General features: G+C 41.5%; 2 long non-coding RNA genes across 3 annotated transcripts in view; both read right to left on the minus strand.

The window, feature by feature from the left end:
* LOC135413980 (uncharacterized) overlaps window positions 1–25,078 on the minus strand; it is a 91,356-nt gene extending 66,278 nt beyond the window's left edge. The window contains exon 1 of one of the 2 annotated variants that reach the window (XR_010430524.1): window positions 24,892–25,078. This is a non-coding gene — a long non-coding RNA (uncharacterized LOC135413980). The remainder of the gene's footprint in view (window positions 1–24,891) is intronic. The other variant, XR_010430525.1, reaches the window with a different exon arrangement.
* On the minus strand, window positions 3,856–4,401 carry LOC135415261 (uncharacterized). Its single transcript, XR_010431030.1, has 2 exons — window positions 4,221–4,401; window positions 3,856–3,939 (listed from the first exon to the last, which is right to left on the minus strand). It is a non-coding gene; the product is annotated as an uncharacterized LOC135415261 (long non-coding RNA).
* Window positions 25,079–26,393: the final 1,315 nt, after the last annotated feature.

Raw genomic sequence — 26,393 nt, forward strand, 5'->3', positions numbered from 1 at the left:
CATTTTTATCACAGTAAGACTCCTGTAGTTGCCTTCACAAAGTGTTCAACAGAAGGATGCATAGTCTGCAAAATGGTTGATTAATTTTACCCAGCACTTAACTTGAATTACAGGACAGCCTTAAGGCCAATAACAGAATCACTGTAGTAGACCCTGGATAATCATGTGATATGTTGTGGTGGTTCTACCTCTCTAGCAGTGGGGACATGAGGCTGTTTTGGAGGCCTCTTTATATACCTATTTCACCACCACAGCTAAGAGAGCTAAGAATACAACTGCTGTATGGAGGACAAGGTGCATGGCTGTGGAATTCCATGCATTTCTCTACCAAACCAAAGGCAGCAGGCTGGGCAGAGCTGCCTCATGACTCCCCTTCTGCACTTACACAACCACAGAGTTGCTCGCTGGAAGAGTTCATGAGGCTGAGCAGATATAACCAGGAAGGAGCTGTGCAGGAAGAGACTAAGCAGTGCCCCCAAATCCAGGGCTGTGAACACAGCCCACGTTTGCTGCCAGCCCTCACCCCAGTGCCCACACTGCTGCCTCAAGAAATTGCATCCTTTCAATTGAATGATTTGACATTTGTGCTAAACATGTACTTGCCTTACCTATAGGCATTTGCTACTGCATGAAAAGTTTTGGAAAACACTGGCTGGCCTTGTTTCACTTCAGCATCCTCTCGTCCTCAGCCCTTTTGCTGCAAGAGCCCCCTGTATCTGTACATAGTACATACGTCAGAAGGACTCTAAATGTCAGTGCACATCTTTTGTAAGGGTTTTCAGGCAAATCTATGATTAAAAGTAGATATTCAAGCAGAAGATGAATATATTATGTCCTCAGGCTCCCTAAGTCATGATCCATATTTATAATGCAAGACTAAGGCTTCTATTGAATAATTACATCTTCTGCCTGCCCATTCTTCCTTCCCACCCCCACATGTATACACACCACAAATGCACATATAGCATTTAAAGTGAGCAATTATTCACTCCAAAGGCAGAATATCCTTGAGTACGTGCATGCTAGAGAGAGTTTAATTCTGTAATTATCATGCAAGATTTGCAGCAGCAAGTCTTGTTCAGATTGAGACACCTTCCCCTCACTCGGGGTGAATAAAGGTGGGAACAGCATGTTCCAGAGGGGCTAGAGCACTCCATAGCCAACAAAGCCAAGGACTGGAGTAGTCACACTCATTCCAGCTCCAGGTAAATATTCTCCTTTCAAGCAGAAGTCTCTGATTTGAAGTTCCTGAGATCCTACTTGGTCAGTGCTTCAAAGTGAAAGGTGCTTCTTTATGAAAGAGTGAAAGCCACTTTAAAATGTTTGGCAATCACTGAATTCAGAAACTGTATAAAAAAATACAACACGATCACAAACATTATTTTCCAGCTAATGCTGATCTCTCCTGATCACCATTCACATCAACAAGCAGTGCTACCAGACAACTCAAAGTCAGATTGCAAGATTCAGCTTGTCATTAAAGTCAGAAACTTGATTAGAAGGAACATTTTAACCAATATCCTAGAGACTTAAGCCTGTATTTCTTCACTCATCCTTCTCAGGGCTACAGATTTCTCTATAGAAGAGAGAGAGTACTGGTATCACTAAGAAGAATTTCACACAACAAAACAAACAAGCACAGCTTTCATTACAACTAGCTGGGAAATACAATTTTCATGTGCATGTACATGCATGCACACTCTTCAGGTGAATCAGAAAACTAGAATATTTTTCAGTAAATTCAACACACTCTTTAATCCAGTTCTGGAAGTGGAAGTGGCCATCAACAAAATCAAAATAATGTGCTGCAAACAAAAGTGTTTCTTGACAGAATCTTGTGTTTTGCCAAAAACTTTATTAAAAGATTCCTAGCAGATCTCATCACTCTTTTTACCTCTCCTAAAATTTGCCTTCAGATATGCAAAGTGAGTAGAAAGCACTGGGAGGCTGCATACAACATTCTCTCACCCAAGTGCAACTTCTATGGCAAATTTATCCACTAAAAGAAATAAAAGTCACAGTTGCAACATTCTGGATGACAAGAACACCACCCATGGAGCAGTCTGCTTGAAAATTAAGCACCTCAGCACTGAGCAGGTCCTCAAGACATCACTCAAAGTAGAAGTATGGGAAATATGATATTACATTGCAATTCAGCATGGATGGAACAGTGATGGGCACAGTATCATGAAAGAAGCTCTCAGCTTCCTGCTGTATTCATGTCATTGCTCAAAAAGAGAAATGAAAAAACTCCTGCCTTGTCCTCACTGCCTTGCTTGTGGCTTAGAGATGTGACAGTGATTTGTCTTTCCCTTTTCTCCCACCCACCTCCAAAAGAGATAAAAACTGTTACTTCTCTTCATTAGACCAGAATTTTACCATATGCCCCAACCGAGAAGTGGGGTGTAACCAAACTCCCCCTGAGCTGTCCTCCCACCCCTCTTGTCAGCAAAGAGAAGAGCAGAAACAAAGAGACTCATTGGTCTTGACCCGCAACAAATCAGCTCAGCACTGTAGCAGATAAAGGAAGTCAAGGCTATACCTACAAAAGCAGAAGAAAAAAAAAAAAAAAAAGAAAGAATATTCCTGGTACAGCAGTCTAATTTTGCCCTGAAAGATTTTTTTGTTAATTCAGAAAGGTTCCAATTTTTCATCCAAGCATTTGTGTCTGCCAGTAGGGCATACAAGCCACAAAGAGAGGCTGAGCTGTTGGATTTTCACAGGGTGAAGTCAGGCCCCAAAATATTTAGTTCCTCACCAACAGAATTCATGTAAACACAGATGGATGGTAACATCCAAAGATGGATGTATTGTCTTTCACTGCAATCCAAACACTACTGTGAGGTCTATCCTGCATCACTTGGCATCCTGCAGTATTTCAGACCAGGGGTAGCTTGTTTCTACCACTCACTGCAATTGCAGCCAAAGAATTCAGTTTCTAAGCACAATTTGGAAGAAAATAAGACTTTTTGTAACTCAGGCTAAATTCCTGGGTCATTTTAATACGTTTTGCCGCTGGCAGGAGGGGGGAATCAACAACAAAATGCAGTCATTGCATTTCTCTGACACATGTTCTCTAATTTAGTCCTGAAGAGGATTGTATTTATCATCTCATGACACACAGAACACATGCTGTGCACTTCACTCATTCTGCCAGCTACTTACAGTTTTATGTTACAGGTTTCCTTACCGCTGTGCCTGGTTCTCAGAGCATCATTTAAGGCTAGTCTTAATTTGGTGTGGCAGGTACAGGAAGCAGTCTCTTTAAGATACAGGAGAGCATCTGCATCTAAGACTTGCTTCTGCTTTGTCATTATGAATATATAATACCACAGCCCTGGGAAGGGGGAAAGCAGTAACATATCCTTGCAAGTGTGTTTGAAGAGGCAGGTTGGTTATAACAATAATTAAGGAGCTGATGTACATATGGTGCACTAGTACTAATTTTTAGAAACTGTTTAGTGTTCATGAAAAATCAGATAATGTGGAGTAGAAGCTCACTTTGAAGAGCCAAGGGCTGCAAAGAGGTCTGTTCACTGCTGGCTGGCTCAGTGCTGGACTCAGGACTGGTGATATCCTCTCCTCTTCTCTGTTCCATCTTTTATTTTATTCTTATTATCAGAAGATGGGGCAAAACATATACCAATTTCCATGTCTGGTGTGTAGTTTGCCAATAAACCTTGTGAGTTTTTCTTTTTGGAACCCTTTTGGCTTTTGCCATTCTTTTTCAATAATGGACATCTACAAATCTTGGGTGGTCCCTTTCGTGTAGGATTGGGATGTAACAGCAATATATGCCACAAAAGAGTAAAAGGAAAGAGAAAACAGACAATTCACAGAACAGTTACCAAAGGGTCACATCAAACATCAACTCTTTATGTACATGAAGCTGTCGGACCATGAGGTGCCTGACTCTCTCTCTGCCAGCTAGGACCAAATCTAGGGCAGGGAAAGAACCAGAGAAGCATGAATGTCTCACACACACCAAGTTCACCAGAGGAGTGCAGATAAAGTCTATTAAGTGTCCCTATCCCAAAGGAAAGTTTATGATGATTGCATGGACTGGTCGACTTCAGACTCCAAAAATAAAAATTTAAGTGCAAGAAACTTTGAAATGCCACAAATACACCTGGATAAGTTTTAGCAGCACCTGTATTAGGTCAGAATTTAGCAAAGGCAAATTAGCTAAGTTACAGTGGGGGGGGGAAGGCAAAACCAACCTGGGATTCAAGTCTTGTAACCCACTTTTACTCATGAAATGGCCAGTCCTCTTCTGGCTGATCAGAGTAACAGGATACCCTGGGAAAGACTGCTTATGTATTTCCCAGAGTTCACCAAATCGAAGTTGTATCAGAAGTTCTACAGAGATTTCACACTCGTTCCTTAAATAAGGAGATGAAACTCCACTTAAAAAAAAAAATCCTACAGCTACAAACACAAGTTATTATTTCAATATTTATAATAAACCCTACAAACTGTATTCAGGACTGCACAAAGTCTACTTTTTACCATATTACCTTCTCCAGAGGGAGCATCTAGAGGAAGGGAGAAATCCATTCTGAAGAGCTGATGGGTTTTCTTACCATATATCAAGATATATGCAATAAGTGACTTCCTGTGACTCCTACAACCATGTTTTTAGCAGAAAACTGACCCAAGTGTGATAGCATATCATGACATCATGCTCTGACATAATATGGTAAAAAGCAAATTTTATACAGTCCTGACAGAAAACAAAAAGCAGAATACAGTTTGTATGGTTTTAAGATAAATATTAATACCTTTGCCAACATAGGTTATTTTAGCACACACTGTACAATGTCCTGACCTAGCACTTAGTCCTTTACCTATGAGAATAGTCTTTATTCCAAATCAAAAAATAAACTAACTTTTGATATATTGCCTCAAAACATTCTTCCATTTGATTTTTAAGTCATTACTAGATTGTTTGGGCAGTTCTGCTCTAAATACCACTTCATAAAATTATTTTCCCTGATTCAATTACGTATTGAATAAACCAAACTGAAATACATTTTAGATGCAATTATTTTAGTAATCTATGGCTTTCTCAGTACCTACTTGCTTGCCTTGCTGCTGGATCCCCCTGGGAGCAGGGATTTGCAGATTTGCATAGCAAGGATGACATTCCCTGTAATCTCTTCTCCAGATAAGGAGATAATAACAGTGCCATTGTCTTTTACTATAAACTCTCAGTCTGAGGGGTGTTTTCAAGCCTGGTACCATGTTTGCCAGGGAAATATTTTTAAGGGTCTGAGTTTGAAGATCTTTCAAATGGAGATTTCGCTGTCCTTCTACATGAAGCTGCTTCTACATTTGTTCTTCATAGACAAAAAAGGAGTGGCTTCAGGGTGACCTAACTGTGGCCTTCCTGTACCTGAAGGGAGCCCATAAGAAAGATGGAGAGACACTATTCAGAAGGGACAGGACAAGGGGGAATGGCTTCAAACTGAAAGAGAGTAGGCTTAGATTAGATATTAGGAAGAAAATCTGTGAGGGTGGTGAGGCCCTGGAAGCTAAGAAGAGAAACTTCCAGAGAAGTTGTGGCTGCCCCATCCCTGGAAGTGTCCAAGGCCAGGTTGGATGGGGCTCTGAGCAACCTGGGCTAGTGGAAGGTGTCCCTGCCCATGGCAGGGGGTGGGATGAGATGGTCTTTAAGGTCCCTTCCAACCCAAACCATTCTATGATCAAACACCAGCCAGCTCTAAGTCAAACTACTGCTCTGCCTGCAGGAGAACAAAAGATTCCCAAGCAAAGGAAAACAGAGCCACCTCTGAAGGCACCACACACACACATTTGCAAAGGCTCCTGGCATCACAATTCCATTAATATTCATTCCTTTAGTTGAAGACCCTACACAGAAAACTAGTGGAAAAATCAGTCCTTTGCTCTGAGTTTTTCCCAACAGCCTCTGCATTAGCCTTTGATTGGCATACCAATCTTTTTTTGAAGTTACTACACCATCCAAGATGAGCAGTCCAGATATCTGCCTTTTATTTCTTGCTAACACCAGTATAAATCCAGGAAAGCAGCCCTAAGTCAGCAACATCCTTGGGATGGAGGGAGATCAGATTGTTCTTCTGCACTCTAGCTGGAACACTTCAGTATTTATCAGTAAAAAACCAAGCATAATACTAGGTTTCATTTCCTAGCTATGCAACAAGGACAGCAACATCAGATTTGATGGGCACCCAGGTTCCACCTGTGCCACCCTGGAGACACAGTAACTTGTAAACAGGGGCAGTCAAAAGCCCCTGGTTTTGTAGACATCATAGTTATACTTCTATTATTTATATTTCTAAAAAAATACACAAAAACATTTTTTAGGTGCTGGGAGTACTGCAGACTTCCTTTTTAATGAAGGACGATTTTTTATTATTTAACAAACAGATGCAGCAAGCTTGTACTAAGTTTGAAAAAACTGTTACAGTCTTTTTGCCATTTCCCTGACTACATTTTTCTGGGTTGCCAAACATATCTTGGTTTAAAATAAAGATGTTTAAAAATCAACCTCTATTTCTACCCTACTCTACAAGAATCCAGTATATGCAGCACAACAGTATTCATAAGGGATTCAATACCCTGAGTAGAAAACAGGCTCAAAAACTGGTTTTCAGTTGCATTATTGCTTCCAAAGAGACAAAGAGCACATCATTTGTTTCACAATGTAATTTTGAGATGTCTTTGATCTTGTTCAGACCAAGATAAAAGTTATCCCTTAAATTATATCCATTAAAGTTTTAACCTACTTTTAAACAAAAGGCAGGCTTTGGACAAGCTAAGTTTAAGAATCTAAGATACATATCTGAATTAAGAGGACAACATCCTTAGCTATCTCCTCCAGAAGCAATCCTCACTGGAAAAGGGAGACCATAGACAAGCACCTCCTTACTTAACTTGAACCCTCTGGTCATTGAAGCACCTCCTACAGACAAAGGAAAAGCCCTCACAGAGAATGATTCCTCTTATTTTACAACAGCTATCTGTGAAATGACTCACCACATTTATCCTTCCAATGACTAAGGAGAGGACAGAAAGCTCCAGAAGTTAGAAGAGGTTATTTCCACTGCATTGGTTACAGGAGGAGAGAAGATATCCACCTAAGAACACTTAGTTCTTAACTTTTTTTTTTTACTAGTAAATTTAAGGGGGAATTAAGCCAGTCCTGGCCCTTTTAATACAGCCAATTCCACATTTGACCAAAGGTGACTCCCCTCCTGCTGCCACTGCTTGGTCTACACACATCTCAGGAGTTAAACATTAAGTTATGCCTTAGATAAGTGTGGAGATGGGAGAAATAAGAGCAGGTCCCAGCACTCCAGTTCCCAGTTCAGGAGCTCAGCTTTGGAAGAGAGACTCTGTGTAACCAAGGGCTGCACTTGACCACATGCAGCCAGGATTTCCCACCAGCACCTCTACCCTCCATTGCAAGGGGCACGTGTTGCTTTTCAAACAAAAACATCTTGAAAATAGTCCTTTGTTTTGGAGTCTCCAACAAGGATGTTTGACACAAGCCAAACAAGCTGCAGGAGTATCAAGGGTTGAGATTGTTGAATGGATGAAGAACAGCCTTTGGCTTTTCTGTGCTACTCTGAAAATCTCAATATTAAGCACTTAACACTAACTGCCTGTAGACTTCTCTGTCTCCAGAGGCAGACAGAATCCACAGCCTCTTCTTACATATCCTCACCCAGAATCAGGGCATTGACAGCATAAGTGAAAAGCACATAGAGACGCTCATCCCTAAATTCCCAACAGCAGCCTGGCAGTTAGAAAACTCAGGGATGAGGGATGGGGTCCAAATCCACCTCACCAAGATTTATGGAATTTCATGCACCCACATTACATGCTGGGTGAAGCTGCAACTGTAGATCTCATAGATGATAGGGAACAGCATTGCTTCCTTCTCCTCCCCTCTGTGTTTCATCAACCAGCTCTACAAAACTACCTGAAAGGAGCTTATAAAGGGAGTAAGGATCAGTCTCTTCTCAGTAATAAGCAACAGGATAAGAGGAAAGAGCAGCAAGTTGCACCAAGGAAGATTAAGGTTGCATATTAGGGAAAATTTCTTCACCAAAATGGTTGTCATGTCCCTGGCACAGGGAAGTGTTGAGTCTCCATTCCTGGAGGTATTTAAAAGATGATCAGATGTGGCACTCAGGGTCATGGTTTAGTGGTGGACTTGTCAGTGCGACGAAACCGCTGGACTAAAGGTTCTCTTCCAACCTAAATAATTCTGTGATTCTAACTAAAACATCCCCAAATTATCAACACTGTTTCCAGCACAAATCCAAAACACAGCCCTGTACTAGCTACTATGAAGAAAGTTAACTCTGCTCCAACCAAAACCAGCACACAGTGGCAAAAAAAAGAATGAAGCACATGTAAACTCAGCAGTATTTCATTCTTATTGACCATTCTATTGAGAAAGGAATCCACACACAGCACAACCTGAGCATGCACTAATCTGAGTGAAAACAGGTTTTTTGGGGGTAGGGTGCACAATTACTGATGCTTAACACAACACAACCAGGTTTCATTTTGTAGCTCATCTGTGTCAAGAGGTATTAAAAAAAAAAAAAACCAACTATAAGCATCCATACACAGCTACCGAAAATTTAGGCACACAGTTTGCATAGATTTATATTGTACCAAAAAATGCATTACACTACCCATGTGTAAAATGTACCAGAAGGAAATTTATTGAAGCAGTAGCCATAAAGTGCAGAGTATCTCTTATTGCCTTCAACAAAAGCCTTTCCCCTTCTACAGACACGAAAAGGCTGAGCACTTCCCACACTTTAACTGCTCAGTAGTCTCCCTTTAAAGAATGAAACTGCATCAGACTTCAATTCCTTTTAAAAGAAAAAAAGAAAAAACCTACAGTAAGTTTCCCAGCTCCCCTCTGGATTATTCTAGGTACAGCAATGTTGCATTTGGAAGCTTTCCAAAAACACGTGTGGCTGAGAACACCAGGTTGTCTTTTCATAATGTGTTCAAGTAAATAGCATTGGAATGTTAGTCACACAATGAATTATGTTCTGAAACACGCACGAGAGAACGTGCCCATGCAAAACCTCAACTGTACAAAAATCAAAAAGTGGTTTAATCTGCTTCCAAGGCTCAAACATTCCAACAGCCTCTATTGTTCCTGTATCGATCTCCCTGTTTTCTGCAGAGCCATAAACTCAGCTGACAGACTGGCAACTTGCTGATTCAAGCACTGGTTCTCCCCTTGTACTTGTTTCAGCACGACTTGGTCAACGTGTAGCCTCATTTGTAGCTCGTGAAACTGCGGTAACTAAACAAACATCCATACACGAGGGACTTGTCAAACAAAGCAAGCTGTAAGATTATCGGAGTGGAAATCCAACGTCAACATTTATTGTGTGATGAGCCACACCTCAGCTGGCAGGCTGCAGACACACAGCACGATAAGAGGGAAGAAGTGGCTCCAAATTTCTCTGTGTTAGCAGTGACTGGGGGAGACAAAAGCCTCATTAAAAACAAGCCCGGGAAGCATTTAAGGAGTAACACGTGTGCACAGATTTGTTTGGACTTCCCTTAACACTACAGTGCATTATATCAGAAATATTTTCTTTCAGCAATTGATTTCTCCTAATATAGCTTCTAATTAAGCAGTATTACTACTATTCATTTCCATTAAAATGCATGAAACTTTTACACATGTAACATTTATTTCACTTTTATTTCTTCTTCCAAAATATTTTCCCACCAACACAAGATTTGAGCAGATTAGTGAGCTGTACTGTTAGCAAAACACACTGGGTATTAATTATGACAGGTTACAACATTTTCATCAGTATAAAAAGAGCAACTACAAATGCCAGCCTTGAGGTTTTATTCTAGGTTAAAGACAACGCCAAAGGAAATAAAGGCCAAGAAGGCAAGTAAGATATTCTTCATATCTGCCAAGGAATTTGTTCCATAGGTACAACAGCCACCCAGGGATAGGATGCAAAGATAGACTGAAAACAAGCGCCAGGCAAGGGAGGAACAGTCCCAAGGAAATCCTTGGGAGGTAAATGGGAACCTAAGGATGCAATTTTCAGTTCCAGCCAGCAGTACTGCTGCTGGAGGTGTTGCCTGGGGTGTTTGCCTGATGCAAGCATTTGAGATGGTAATTATTAGTTTTAAGGCTTTTTTTACCCAATTCTAAGTGTGTGGATACATAGATAAACCGGAAAATTACTTTTATTAGGACTAACCAAAGCCATAATATTCAGCCCATGTACCATTCAATACATTAAAAAGGCTCAAGCCAGTACTGCTGGATTTTAATGCACATATACAAGTAAATAATCTTAAGATAGTAGTCAACAAAATTTAATTTGTTATTCAAACTGTACAAAGATGAAATAAGCTTTGGGCTTAGGAACAGTTTTTTAAGGGGACACAGTGAGCCAGCCTTTAACTATCCCTCCTAATTTGTTAGAGATTACACCTCAGAAATCTGTAGGTCACAGCACACCTCTTACAGTCTGAATAGAATCACTTAGGTTGAAAAAGACCTCTAAGATCATCAAGGCCAACCTTAACTAAGCTCATGCTGCCAAGACTACCATTAAATTGTGTCCCTTAAGTGCCACATTCACACTTTTTTAAATACCTCCATCACACAACCTGACAAGTGCCTCATTTCTTGGATAATCAGTCTGAGGTGACACGACTCAACATGCTGAGAAGTCTTCAAACCCCACCTGGAAGCAAGCAGGATCTGCAAACCATTCCTCTCTGTGACATGCAGACTACTACCCTCTGGACACCCAAAAACAGAGACTCAAAGTGTCCACATGAAATCAGAGAACGCATTCAAAGAGTGTCTGAACACTTCCATCTGCCCCATAATCAAGTTTTTTCCACAGTAAAAACTTTCCCTTGCAACACAAGATAAGCCACTAGCTGCCCTAACCTTCTTCGGGTAGTTTTCCCCAGTTTTGTTAGGTCTTCAAATAATTTCAGCAGTAAGAGATGAATTCTAGACCATTAACTAATTTTCAATTAACATATCTGTCTCGTTATATCAGTCAGTTTTGTCCCCATGCTATTTACTGTAATTGGATGATGTCCCAAATAATAACAGAGAATCTGGAAAACTGCAACTGTTGGCTTTGTCTGCATATAAAAACTCAACCTCAAAAATCAGAGCATCAGCTGACAAACCCAGGTGGAAATAATGTTGTTTTTGAAAGGTTAGAAATATTTTGGCTAGTAGTTCTACTGTTCTGGGGCCTATCTTAACACCAAGGTAAGATAAAATAAGAACTACAGATATTAAAAGCAACAAAATATTGAGATCTTTTTTCCTGCGGTCTTGAACAGAAAAAAAAAAAAAAAAATCAGGCATAAAAAAGACTTCAAACCAAGTGTAATGTGTTTGAGGAAAGGTAAGTTGTTTGGGGGTTAGAGCAGCAAGCAACCAACCCACCCAAAGCCCTCACAGCTGATCCTGGTGGGTGAAGCCATTCCTGGCTGCGTATCCCAGTAGTGACACGTGATCACTGCAGAACATGCCACAGGCTGTACCTTAAATCAAGGATTTGAGCAACAAGACCACACACTGTGACCTCTCCTGGAGGAGCTGGCTGTGATGGCCATGGTGCTTACACACCACATTCACCCTTTCACTTAAAAAACACAGGGAAAGCAAAAAGGTATGATTATTCTTCACTGTCATATCCAATAAATATTGCAGAGCTCAAAATTAAAGCACGAAGAAAAGCATCTACAGAACAATTTTCTCTCCATTAAAAATAAAGCATTGCTGCTTCTCCCAGATTTTAATTTACTAAGCCTTTTCCAGTCATGCATCCTGGTCAAAATTTAGGATATTTTCTGTCTGAAAAGAGTCATTTACTGAACTTTATGAGCAGAAGAATGCTGTTACTGACTGATTCTAGAAACTAATAAACAGTATTCTAAGTGATAGTGTTCTGGATTTATTGGGGGTGGAGATGTGGGCAGTTTGCAGTCCAGGAAAGAAGTGCTGTAATAGGGACCAAGTAGCTTATACTGCTGCTTAAAAGAAAAAAAAATTTCTCCCACAGTGGATCTTTTGCTACCTGCAAGATGCACAATGCCATTAAGACCCTTTATTCTTCTTTATTATAGTGGTCTTGGCCATACCATAACCTGTTGGATGTTAACTTTAATTGTTTTGTATGATGTAAACCCATTGTGTACAAGGAATGCTACTCACATTAACTAGACAGTGTATTTAAAAATTCATAGTTAAAAGCAGTGATGTTGTTAAAAAAAGACTGAAATGAAGAGGAACACCTGGGTTCTGTTTCCATGACTGAGCTCAAGCCTGCAAATCAAATTTAATCCTTCTCACCAGAATTGCTCTCAGACTCAGTACAGTCATTATGAAAATTAATACTTCTCTGTATGAAAATAAACACACACACGCTTTGAGAAGTGAAAATATATATACAACTAAATTGCTTTCAAATCCAGAGTGATAATTTAGTTTTAATGATCATCTATTGCAATTTAAAATGGAAACCTGTACGTTACATTTGAAACAGGTTGGCCCAATGCTCTGATGCATCCAAGGAGCATTCCACACTAAAAAATAAACAATCATTGATGTCTAAACAAGATTTTTGATTGCAGTGTCTAGCTGAGCTCTGTATCTGTCTCTACGAAAAGCCAGGGCAACTGCCAGGCCCAGAACCACCTGAAAATCCCAAGGAGGTGGTGATCCTAGGAAACTGATGCTGGATCTTTCACTGGGTGTATCCCTGATGCTGAGAGCCTAGAAAGGGAATGACATTGGAGCTGCCATGACAACCTTACCAGGCATAAGGTCCTCCAACACCAGGAGATACTCTCCAGTGATTACTTGATCTACTATAAGGCTATTTTGTGCTTTCAGAGAGCTAAAGAACAGCTTTAATATACCGGTGAATCAGACCGAGAAGCCATTTAGCTGCAGAGAGTACTGGAAAGCACATATAAATTATCTTTTCCCAGGGAAACATGCTCTCAGATTCTCTATTTTCCCCCTACACAGAGGGATGTTTTCAATACTCTCTTGGTGGTTATTATACAAAGAGCTCCTGAGCACTGCTACTGTTTGAAACAAACATAAAGGGCATAAAATATGGACAACTCTAAGAGGCTGCTAATCTGTACATCAATAAGGTTTGGAGATAAGCTCCAAGCCAGCCAGGCCCACGCTGCTAAGGTTCAATTCAGTCCCCAGTACAGCAGGGGAGCTGGGAGAGGGATGGCAGAGCTGCTGACCCTTCCTTCAGCTGGGGACACCACACAGCAGTTTCTGCATCTGGTTGTTCCTAAAGTTAGGTCAGTCTGGTGTTGATAACATCCCTGGTTGCTACGGAAGCAACACAACTTCGCAGCTGATGGTGAGCAGCAAGCATCAAGCACTTCCCAGAGACCCCCATTAAGGGTTTATGGACTGAAGCAATCACACCTCTTGGGGCCTTTTCTATCCTAAAGAAAATTAAAAAAAAAAAAAAAAAAAAAAGGAGGAGGGATAGGGGGAGAAAGTAAACTCAAGCATGTCTGACTCTTCAGATCACTCATTGCAATTCCCAGAGACTTTGAATTGCTACCAGGAGTACTCAGTCCCAGGCTAAGAATTGGCATAGAGTCCTTCAACTCCAAAACTCCCTCCTGGGTAAATCCCTGTTTTACTGAACATGAGCAAATCAAGCTGAAAAGGGAGAGGGGAGAGACACTGCCCTCCCTACTTTCTTGCCCATCATCATCATCATCACTGACACCCTCCTCCAAGCAGTCATGTCAACCTCCACCCTGTAGGAAGAGGTGGCTGCAAACCCCTTTTGCCCTTGTCACATGTGTGCTGGGGGAAGATTGTGGGGAGCCAGGCTTCAGAGGCATTCATGGCATGCCCGAAAGTAACATTTGTCCTGGGGGTTTGCATCTTCAACAAGACCCTAAATCAAAAGGAAAACAGCTTGACTTTCAACACCCAGGGAGAATCTATGGAGTCAGCAGTTAGGGGAAAACATCTCTGCAGGTATGTGGAATGATTTTTGTTCTGAGAGTCCGCAAAAGTCAATAAACACGGCGCCCTGGGACACTGTTTTCTAAAGAGCTTCTCTTCAGGGAAGAGGGGAAGTGACTCACAAGCTCTGAAGGAAGGGCCAGGAACAGAGGGAGGCTTCAGAGAGCAGGCACCAGCAGTTAACCATCTTGCTGCTCATGTGTTCCTCATCAGGAGCACGGATTTTAACAGCCAGCACCTCTCAGTGCTGTGCCTGTCTTATTGCAGTATTTTAGTGGCAGCACTCATGCTGACAGCGTGTTGGTTATGCTGCAGGACTCTGAATTGCTGTACTTTTTGCTTAACAGTTACTTTATCTCCTTTGCATTATGTCTGTTCCACATAAAGCTCCACATTTAGGTCTTCTTAGGTCCAGAGCTAGCAGGGAAACGCTCAAAGTAGGGAATTAAATGAAATTATCAGAAGTATATGTCGGTGCAGGGAAAGCCACGACAGAAGTACGGCAAGTTTTCCTTAAAGAAATAAATGATATATTTTTGAAGCCAACAAGGCACTGTTTTACATACACACACAAGCATCCCTTTTCTTCCTTGCTCTAAGAGATCCACAAATATATGGATGGTTCTGCTTACACAGCGTTTTTGACCCTTTGCCAGCACACAGGAGATAAGAAAACCTATTCCAGAAGATAAGAAAACATATTCCCCATGAAAACCAGTTCCCTACAGGCACAGGTACACTGTCTAATGCAGCAGTAGGCAGAGGGCCCGGAGGCACTCCATGAGATCTGGTCCATCTTACTGCTCCAGGCAGAACATCACATTTAAATCCTGGAAGCGGGTCTGGCAGGGGGATAAAACCACACCACAGATTAAACTGGCACTGCCAGGGCATCCAGTGCCACAGTTTGCCTGCTCCTGCTGTCTAAGCTGGGCCACTCAGCCCTAACTCAAATGGCCTCTGCCCAGCTCTGTACCACGGAATGCAAACTACCCCCAGGCCAGGAGACAAGGTACCCCTAAATTTAGAGGGTTATTTTAAAGACCACGATCAGGAATTTTAAACAAGTTCCCTAAATATTAAAAAAACTACAAAAAAAAAAGTGAAAAAACACCACCACAAAACCTTCAAGTGCAGAGGCAGAGGAGCAGTTTTTAAATAAGGAAAAAAACTCCTCTATTCTTTTTAGCACAGACCTGAGGCAAGAACTCCTCAGCATGAGGAGCTGACACTCTTTTCCTGTCATGAACTGCAAACAGTGATGTAGAGAGAGAAACACACAGTATCTAAAGTGATGAGATTGCTCAGACATAGGTGGTTCCCAGTAACTTATTAACTACATACAAGTAATATATATATACAGAGCCAACCTGCTTAAGGCCTAAGGAGCCACCACAGAAAATGGAAAAAGCTTGGAGAAGTGTTGGCCTACCCAAAGATGTGCCTTGTGATGGCTGCATTTTACTGTGAGATGTTTTCTCTTTTGCCTGCACGAAAGGGTGGTACAAAGAGCAGTTGTATGATGCCAACTGGACTCAAACTGAAAAGCAATAAAAGTTGGGAGAATAACAGAAAAGTGGAATAAGAGGAGGAAGCTCGATGGGACCAGGCTCTGAAAACCTACAGGAGACCTACTGGTGCCTAGTCAGATGGTTACTTTCAGCTTGCAAAGATATAAATATTTTATGGGTTTGGGATAACTAAGGAATTTTTTCCAGAAATAGGAACACAGATCTCTCCAATAAGCATAATGCAAAGCCCCAGATTTGTTCATTTCCCAAGAAGGAGCTCCAGAGCAAGCACAGCCTTTCCCCCCACCCCAACTTCAGATTCTCATCTTCAGTTTGAGAATGTTTAATGACCTACAGGATATGTTGCAAGCTCTCCCCCTTTTTAGGAAATCACCTCATACATACACCACTAAGAAAAAGAAGATGAAATAATGGCTTACTGTGGTCTGGACAGTCACCATCAACTGGATTTACATCCTCCATTAATGCACTTAAAAACACTTGGAAACTAGCTTAGTACCTAAATCTTTACAACAGAGACACTCAAGATGCTTGGGAAGTACTGCCAGTATTGTAAAGTCAAAGGCTAAGTTGCAAAGGAAGGTATTGACACGGCAGGAGAATGGAAAACTCATTTAAAAACAATGATTTAAAAGAGCTGTCTGCTTTTGTTGCCTTTTTTTTTTAAAGAAAAGAGCATCAAGTAGTGAATGAGGCCGTCAGGTGAGACGGGAAAAGGTAGACTACTTAAAAATCTGTTGCATCGTTAACCTGTAGAGCCCACCACCATAGGCGACAATTAAGGTAAAGCAACAGCCAACAGCCGTGAAGACAACAACACTGAAACAAAATAAACACCCTGTTAAGTAGAGAAGAGGTGGATCCTCACACAATCTCCAGCTCTCAGAGAGCAGAGAAGAGCTTTCCCGAGGACTTTCATGAGATGCTGTAGTGGAAGGTAGTGAGGGGGAAAAAAAGGGAATTACTGACTTGCAATAACAAACCCATTGGAGTGCAAAACAGCCTCCCAGAGGAAGCCAAAAACTCTAGTAGTAGATAAGAGGCAGGAATAAATCACTTGTCTTTATACATTATCATCTCTGAAGGAATAATTGGACAAAATTAAGGGAAAAGCAAGACCATAATCCTCTGGAATAATACTGGTAAAGAAATACATCGAATTACATTGTCTCCTGGATAGCAGAGCTACGAGTCACTACTACAAGATAGTGGGTTTAAGTATTTAGCACAAGAAAGAACCTGAGTCTTACCCAGACTTCTTATGCCATATTTGGGAATGCAGAAGTGTAAATACAAAGCATTAAGTGTTTTTCTTAGAGATCCCTGTTGGTACTGTTTGGGGTAACGTTGCTATAAACATGTCCTTCATTCATCTCTAGCAGGGCTGATAAAAAACAGACAGTGCTTCTGACTCAGATTGTTTAGTTATCTATCAAATATTGAGCATGCCAGTAACTTTTGTTAAAGTCAGCTGGGATTACCCCCTAGCTCTAAGTAACACTGGGCTTCAACACATCACCAAACCAAGATTATTATTTCTATAGTATCACAAACAGAAAATACATACAAGATATTCCCTGTATCAGAGTTTTAAGGAACACTTGAGAACGATTCAGTCCATCAGTGACTTTTAAACAGTGACCCAGAAGAAACATTTGCCTCAGGAAGGCCCAGGGGAGAAAGAAGGGAGGTATTCAAGAGAAAGGCTGTCATGCCCTCTTGCTTTAGCCTTTGCTGAGCATCTGCTACTCAGCAACACCAGGAGAGAGTCCCGACATTTAATTTCATCTGAATAATTAAGCATTTCTGTAGCATCTCTGGGGAAATTCATGGTCCATGTACTCTCTTCTCCCCATCTCTCCATGATCAGAAATTCTTACAAAACCAAAGAATTTGTGTTTCAGCAAACAGGTATTTTCCAGCAAGGTGGTCTGCTGAACATGTGCTGACTTGATGTGGCAGCAGAAACACAAAGTTGCAGGTCCTCTTACCTCAGTCACCCCTGTACCAAATACTAGCAGGTGCCTCATCACAAATATAATAACCAGCAGGTGATTTTTTTTTTCCTTAATGTTTATATGTTGATTCATAGCTCTAACAAATTTGTCTCTCTCTTGGCTACAGGGAAAAAAAAAAAAAAAAAGAACCACACACTTGTTATTCCTCAGGGGAGTGCTTTTCAATTATTTCTGCATTTCTTTCTTTACTTGACCTCTGTTGAGTGAGGTGGTTGCAAAGAAAGACTATTGTTGGAGTAAATTGACTATAGAAAAAAAGAAGTTGAATGTTAAAGCCTTTTCATCTTGTTCTTATGTCGTCCATACAGTAACATCATGAAAGTAATAGTGAAGTGCAAGTTTAATTTTCTTCCCCCTTAAAAGCTCCAATTAGGTATCTTTATTCCAAGTTTCTCTCCTTTCCCTCAATCTCCCATGGGCATTTCCTCTTCAGACTACAGGAAATCTAGTTTACCCCCATTATACCAAAGTACAGTGCAAGTTTAAAAGCAGCAACTATATTCTGAGGGGAAAAAATCCCCATATTTTTATATTTAAAACAGGTTTGGTGTGTTTACAGACACTAGCACAGAATAAGAAACCCATGGGCTTCAGGAGCTGCATCACCTTTGGAAATAGCCCTGTGCATTTTTCCTCACTGCCAGGAACACTACTAGGACACAAAAAAATCAATCCAACTGGAAAGCTACTTGGGGAAATCCCAAGAGAATATTGCTGCTTGTCTCACGGGTATTTCACATCCCTTGAATCAAAGACAAAGGGCTCTTGGAGCCACAGTTTTAAGGGTGGAGCTTTTAGCCTTAATTTGTTTCACACATTTTCTTAGTCTCCCATTCTCAGCCCTCTACTTCAAATGCTTTCCAGACACTTGGCTGAGACACTATAAATATATATATATACACACACACGCCTCCAAAAAACCCTCTTCTGGTGCTACTGTCCCCAGCACAGAGCATCTTTCTTCTGAGGTGTGAGACAGCCTCAAAGTAATCTCAGCAGAAAGACAGGCAGCAGCAGAGCTTCTGTTTGTCTCTGGGCAAATCTCTTTGGAGAGATGCCTCTTACAGATTTTTTTATTTATTTATTTTTTTAGTTCTGTTGTTGTGGTCCAGAGGAGTCTGGATGTTCAGGGATTTGCTCTGGCAGCTTCCACACAGAAGCACAGGCACAAACACAGCTCAGCTCGGCAGTGACAGCAAGTCCTCGCCCTCAGCAGCTGTGCTGGAGCTGCTGTGGGGCAGCTGCTGGTCAGGCTTGTTGATACATGTCCCAGGAAGCCTTTACAAGTGGTACCCATTACTGTTTTTGCTGGTGGCCCCAGCAAGGCCAAGGATTAAGCAGGAATTGGCAGCTCTCTGGTCCCATGGGAGGCCACCCCGCAGGGCAGGACTGAGCTGGTGCTCACACCTGGCTGTAGATTTAACACGTGTCTTCAGAGCTGTCAGCAAACCACCTTTCACCAGGGCTAAACCCACAGATATGCTGGGTTAGTGCAGCAACTGAGAGCACATCATGGGAAGGTGAATAAGGACTCTGGGGAATCCCCAACCGACAGGATTTTCTAGGGTGGGCTGAAAACTGATCCAAGAACCCTTGTCACAAGGAACAGCAGCCTCAGTGCTGCTCTAAATTGCAGAAGCTATCACATCTGCAAACAGTGCAAGTGTGTTCTTGTTTGAGTTCACGTCCTCTCACAGTTCCTTTTACTCAGACCCATTTTGGGAGACTCTCACAGAAGTGAATTAAAATGCAGGAGTGGAAGGAGGTTCAACTCAAGCCTTGGCGGTTGCACAGTATTTATCATTTGATTGCAGACAAGTCTCAATTTGCCAGCCTGTAGCTTCCAAAATACACTACAAGGGTGCCAGAAAAGAGAGACAAAGCATCTCTTATTGCTTAGATAGCTCTCCCTTCACTGTAATGAAAGGTGAGTTATGGGCTGCACCTTCATGCCACCCATGACAGAACTGCCTTTGCCATAAATATCACTCTTTACTATAAATATAGTACCCACAGAGACACTACAGACCTAAACCTACTGCCTGAGTCCCTTCACATTAACAAATGAGGAGTAATTTCATTTGTGATGAGGACTAACTCCACTACAAAGTGATTGCAGACAGGAGCAGCATATTTTTTCTTTCAACCTATACTATTAGGTTTAGAAATAACATACTTTTTAGTGTCTTACTTATTCTTAACCACTAACTGATTTACAGAACTATTAATGAGTATTTATTAGAAAGTCTAATGGGTCAGTAGTTAAACTAATCAATTAGGAAAAGCTTTATAAAAAAATCTCTGAATCACATAATCATCTTTTAATTTAAAGACCTTAACGCACAGCATTTCTCTACTAGTTTATAGATGTAATTACTGCATCACATTACCAAATTCTTAGAAATAACCCTGTTTTCTCTCTTGAGGCAGAATTAATCATCCTGTGATTTCCTTTCACTCAACTGCACAAGTGTCCTGGGAAGCATTTTTATCTTCTTCCACTCCTGATGTGATTCACCATTTCCCATTTTATCTAGCTAAATGATCTTTCCATTGAGTATGAGTTTCTCATCAGGGCTGTTTCTAAAAACCCAACGATCTGTTCCTACCTGTGATGTCAGATGAACAAGTAAGGTTGACCATCATTTCTCAGACTTTCAGACACCTCTGGCTTAGCTACCTTCACACAACCTGGGCAGCAGTCTGGCTCTGGCTGGGACAGGAGAAAGAAAAACCAGCTGCAAACACCAAATACAAGAGCTGCCCCTCTCCCAACCCCTAGGTGCTGAGCTCCTACCATCCATTAAATGCACTTAGCAATTCTAACACTAGTTTAAACACTTGTAGCCAGTAATTACAGCCTGTTCTCATCCCTTTTACCCTGAAAGAAATCAACTGCTGCAGAAGTCTAGAAAAAGAGACACATGATTCAGTGGCACAGAGACAGCTAAGTTGTTCATGCTTTTTCCTTTCTCCCTCTCCACAAACTCCAGACAAATAACCCAGGCCAAAGATAAGCCCCAAACTCCTCAAACATCTCTTTTACATTATATTATCAAACTGTCGCGCTATAAAAAAAAAAAACAAACTCAATAGCTCAGTGACACCACATTAGACCAGGAACACCATGGACTCACTGCAGGTAGTGCTGTACCTGCACCCAAAAAACCTGGGACCTCTGTGAACCGCTTCAGAGCCCACCAGAGCTCAGGACCCACCATTTGGGACACACCAGCTCAGGTGTAACAGTACTGTCAGGGCCATTCTCCTTCCTGCCATCCCCCTTAAAGCATCTGAGGTCCTGACCAAGTTTATGGCAGACCTCTAAACATCTGCTTGAGGGATCATAACCCACCACTTTTGCTACACACCAGGATCAAACCAAACAGTGCATGGCAGTGCTCTGGGATGCTCAGAGCAGCACTGAATGCTAGTGCATTCCCAGGACACACATGCACACATCTACTATTCTCCTGCTCACCATTTCCCCACTATTTAGGCAGCAAAGATCCATTTGACCACTTGTCATCTCTGCACGACACACAGTAAGAGCACACACTTCTGTTCCTGTACCAATATAAGGATTTACTGCCAGCCTGGAATTTGGGTAAACACCATTTGCTTATAACTAATCCCTCCTGCAGCATGAAAACAGGTGAACACTGCTGGGGGGGGGGGGGGGGGGGAACTGATGTTTACTTGGGAGCCTAATTCACACCATGTTGAGGAGAACAGAGAAGCTTCTCTCAGTTAAAGTGGGCTTTGGATCAGGCCTCTCATTCCCTCCTGCAAGTGCACTGTCATTTCCACAGCAAGCCCTTGTTGCTACCACAGAGAAATCAGTGATATTAACTGGAATCAGGAATCAAACTGCATCTTTTCTACTGAACTTCATAGCCATGAAGTCTAAATCCAGAGATGCAGGAATTCAGCTTTCACAGAACTAGCAGTCAACAGCCCCAGCAGAGTTCCTATGGCAAATCCCTTACACTGTCACAGAGAAGACAAGAAGAGTGATACACAAGAAGAGGTGTTCCCATTTTCCCCTCCCAGGTGGATAAGCAGGCTGACTGCTACAGGAAGCACTGAGGGGGTCTCTCCTCTTGGTGTTCCACAGGCAGAAGATGGGACACTCAAGAGACAAAACCCCTGACCCTCCTTGCAAGCTCCCACTAGCCCCCACGTTTCTTTTAGGTCTTCAGGCTCCAGTCATGCTTAGAACAGAGCATTACAAGCCTGGGCCTTCTCCAGATCCCAGAAAAGCAGAAACACTTTCCCCTTTTGAGGAGGAATTGGGGGTGGAGGATGACGACACACATTCAAACACATCCATCACGGTTGATCTGTGTTTTAGGAAAGCAATGTAACATCATAAAAGTATCTGTAAATGTTTTAATAAGGCCTCTTTTGCACTGAAAAAATATTACTACTTTTTTTTTTCGAATACAGAGCAATGTTTTAAGTGTTCTGAACTTACCAGGGAAACTGTTGACTTTGGGAGTTAACAGCTAATATAATATTAAGTACACATTTGCAGCTCATCAGGAGCAGCACACCCGCTGATCACAAACCCGATGCAAAAGAAGAGTTGTTGATGAACTGTGGTCATTTACCTCCTCAAATTTCCCCACTGACGCACATCATCAGAGCCCCTGCAAAGAGAGCCGAGGCAGTTTCCCCCGAATCAAATAGCAAGGGAGATTTTATTTGGGAACGTTGACCAACTTGGGAGCATATGCCTTGCAGACTGTCCCCGGAATGGAATAGATTTTATCCATGCCAGAGCTTTGCACCCTGGGATCCCCTTCATGGTCGAGGCAGGGAATTAAGCTATCATTCCATCAGTTACACGTTACTAAGAATCAGAAACACTGACATTCCTCTTGCAAAAAAAAAAAAAAAAAAAAAAAAAAGAGAGAGCCAACTAGTAAATATTAAAGTATAAGTAGTTTAGCAGAAGATTTTATAAGTGAGTCAAATATGGTTTTCATCTATATATACAGTCATATGTGAAAAAAACCCACCAAGTTCTTTAAAATTATCCCAGTTTTGTGGATGTGTTGATAAAACACACCTATGAGGTGTTGCCAGACTTAATGCCGGATGATGGTAAGTTTGGGTGTTAAAAGCAGAGTCTGTAAGGAGAATGGATAATTATGATTGTTGCAGTTCTCAGTCTTGCACACAAAGCAAGTAACTTCAGATAACACATAGTTAAAATAACCCTAAACCCAACTGGATGAATGCTTTGAGCAAACACACAAATCATAACCTGACATGGCAAATAATAGTTTCAGAGCTATTATCAGAAGACAGTTCTGATCTATTCCCTGCCATCCATCCATCCTGTAATAAGCCGTCCTTCAAATCACAAGGATTCTGTGATCTGTGAAAAGGTCACATAGCATTATGCATTTATGACATGTAGATTGTTAATATATTGCAGTCACCATTAACTACTTAACTTATCCAATATCTGTTTCTACAGCTGTTCCATTAAAAAAAAATAATCTTTAGTCTGATTTTCTTGGGTTGTTAGCTTTGTGTCTTAAGGAAATGAAGCTTAAGCAGCTTATTAACACATCCACACATGTGGATGGGCATGTACACACACAGGGTCCCTCTCACCTCCAACAGCTTTTGAACTTACTGGCTAATTTCAAGCAGGTTTTATAGAGCAGCTGAAATTAAGCTCAGTGCCCAGGCAGAGAGAAAAAATGCAAAATTAGTGACTTAGGGAAAAACTACCATTATTAGTAGGCAGCAAACAAGCTCAGGGATACATAACAAGAAACAAAACTCCAAGTTCTGTCTTCATATGTAAGTTATGACTGAGGATAAACTTGTAACATGATGAGTTCCTTGTAGACAGAGATATTCAAAGCACTCATTCAAGACTTAGTTTTTACATTTTTGCATCTTTGCACTTTTTCCAGCAGAAGTGCTAGTCTGTTTAGGGCACCTAAGCATGATGATAATTATCTTCTATGGCCTCTCAGAAAAGGGTTCATGGATCCCCCAAGAATGATGTACCACAAGTTGTAAAATAACTCATCTCATGCAGATTTTTTTGCATCTGCAGTTTGGGGCTGGAAGGTTCAGGAACACCCAAGGAGATTTGCAGGATTTCCTAACTCTAGTTGAACTGGAAATACAGCTGAGAAACCTCTTTAATAGTGTTTTAGCATCTCTGATCATGACTGAAACAATAAAACTGACAGCAAGAAGTAACCTTAGCTCACATTTTTCAAAGATTTTTCAAAGAGTCAAGGCCACTTTTTCCACAGATATTTTTAATGAAAGCCTTTCCTATATCTTGACCAGATATTTCTAGTGCTCTGTTGTGGGACAGCTTAAAGTAAGGACTTAGATCTTTGCCACTTCTTCCCCTTCTCCCTATCCCAAAATGGTCTAGAAAGACTGAGATAAAGTGTGCATATTGTGGCCCAACTCCATACAGCAGCACACTTCATCCACAGGCAGCCCTGATGGGATTTGCTCTTTAAAATGGTGAAAAAATTATTTTGATTCCTCACATTTTTGCTAAGCTAAGACCAGAACAAAACACAGATTCCTTTGGGCAGCATTTCAAAGATTTGACATTGCTATTCCTGTGTCAGAAACTGTCACTTAGATTTTCTTAATAAGGTTCTTTTGAAGAGAAATAACACTTCAAATGAAGATGTGTCTATTAACATTCAGAGGCATTACTTATTTGATAGCAGAATTGATGCTTCACTAATCAACTGTTCACTGAGGGATCTGAAGAGAAATCCATGAGAACATGACAAGAATAAGACAAGGGACACACGGCTTAGAATGACAGAATACCCTGTTGGACCTTCTCAGACTTTTCCAAATTTGTGTATTTTGGAAAAAATGGTTTTCAGTCATCCTACAAAAAGATCAACCACTTATTCCTGTTATTCTTCTGTTTCATTTCTCATACACACACACACACACTTAATTGGCATATTACTTTCACTGGTTTCTGACCAATACATTTTGGTGTCCTTTTTCAGAAAGCAGGTTGTTGATTAGGGAGAAAATTGTAATTACACTTTACCTTGTAAAAGGAAACTGCAAACTATGCTTCATGACACTATGTTGACTAGTTACTGCTTTTTCATAAAAACAAAAAGCCCACCAATTCTGAGCTCTATTAGCAGGTTCTGGCCCTTAGAGACCTCAGCCCTAGGGCTTCTGCTCCATCTTAGCTCACTAATTGGGCTCCCCAGAAAGCCCCAGACCTATGCTTCCAATATTTATCCAGTATAAAAAGTAAGAAATAAAGTTCTTTTACCAACACTGGGTAGCTCCATCTCCAGTCCAGTCTCCTGGACTCCATTCCTGACTGGAATCTCCTAGACATATCCCAGATCTGACTCACCATCTCCCCTTGCTTAGGTCTGTCAGAGGAGCTTGCTATAGTCACAGGATCACTAAGGTGATCCCCCAAGATCATCAAGTCCAACCTTTGACCAAACATCACCTTGTCAACTAAACCAAGTGCCACATCCAGTCGTTTCTGGAACACTCCACTTACAGTGATGTCACCACCTCCCTGGGCAACCCATTCCAGTTTGGCCTGACAACCCTTTCCAGGTAGAAATCCTTCCCAATGTCCAACCTGAACCTCTCCCCTGGTGCAGTTTGAGGCCATTACCTCTTGTCCTGTCCCTGGTTGCCTGGGAGAAGAGGCAAATCAGTCACCAGCTACTGCAACCATGGGCTCTGTGGAAAGAGGGTCTTGCATGGCCTGTGTTGGCATCACCCTTGATCACAGCCCATCACCCCCATGCCCAGCCCCTGTTGGGCTGCTTCATTTCATTGGGTTGAGACAAAAACACAAGAATTTGTGTTGTGACTCGAATAACAAGGTAATGTAGAACATCCAAAAACATCTTTCCCCTTGACCTACTTGCACGCTATGTATGGACACACATCCTGCCTGGCTGTAGCATGGAAAACACTACTCACTCCAAACATACAAGAGAAGAGGTCAAAGACCCGCTTCAAAACACTGAGCTGCTGCTTTCAGAGGCCTACAGTCAGGAACCAGGAAATACTACATGCAGGGAGGCAGGTAGGACACAAGCTATGGAAGTTCAGGCCAGAATTTCACTCACTGACTACTGTCACTACTTATGGATAAAAGACTTGGACAACCCAGAAAGCCCACTGGAAAGTACCAACATACGTGGAATAAGGGAATAGAAAGGTTTTTTAGAGTGGAGGGGAAAAGAGGAGTTGATGTCTCAAAATACCTGGAGATAGTCAATTATTCAGATGTGCTAATGGAAAGGGAAAACAGCAACATTTCCAGTTCGACATCAGTACCTACTTAAGGCACTGTGGAAAACCACCAGAGGCGTGAAACATCTGTCAGTCATATTGTGAAAGGTCAAGATTAAACACCAGTAGTCTTAGTCTAAGGACAGCAATCGTGAATCAGTCACTCAAGCCCACAGAAGGCTTATTCCAGGAAACTGTCTTTAAAAAGGGCCAGGATGGCTTGGAAATACATACAAGACAAAACCACATGAGTAATCTAACAAAAAAAAAATATTAATAATCTACAGACTATACATCCAACAGCCAGACTGCCCCAAGCCACACTGGGTGTGGGGCTGGGAGCACATCCTCCCATTCTGTCTCCTCCAAAGGAGCAAATCCCACTAACATAGGAAATGGAGAGGAAGGAAACGTCCTCATACCTCCTCACAAAGGACAAGTCCAAGAAAAGTAGGGGTTTATTTACAGTCTTCTGAAGTCCCTGCCTGCCAGATGGTCCTTTAGAGCTCC

Source organism: Pseudopipra pipra, chromosome 5, assembly GCF_036250125.1.
Source record: "Pseudopipra pipra isolate bDixPip1 chromosome 5, bDixPip1.hap1, whole genome shotgun sequence".
Classification (NCBI taxonomy): Eukaryota; Metazoa; Chordata; class Aves; order Passeriformes; family Pipridae; genus Pseudopipra; species Pseudopipra pipra.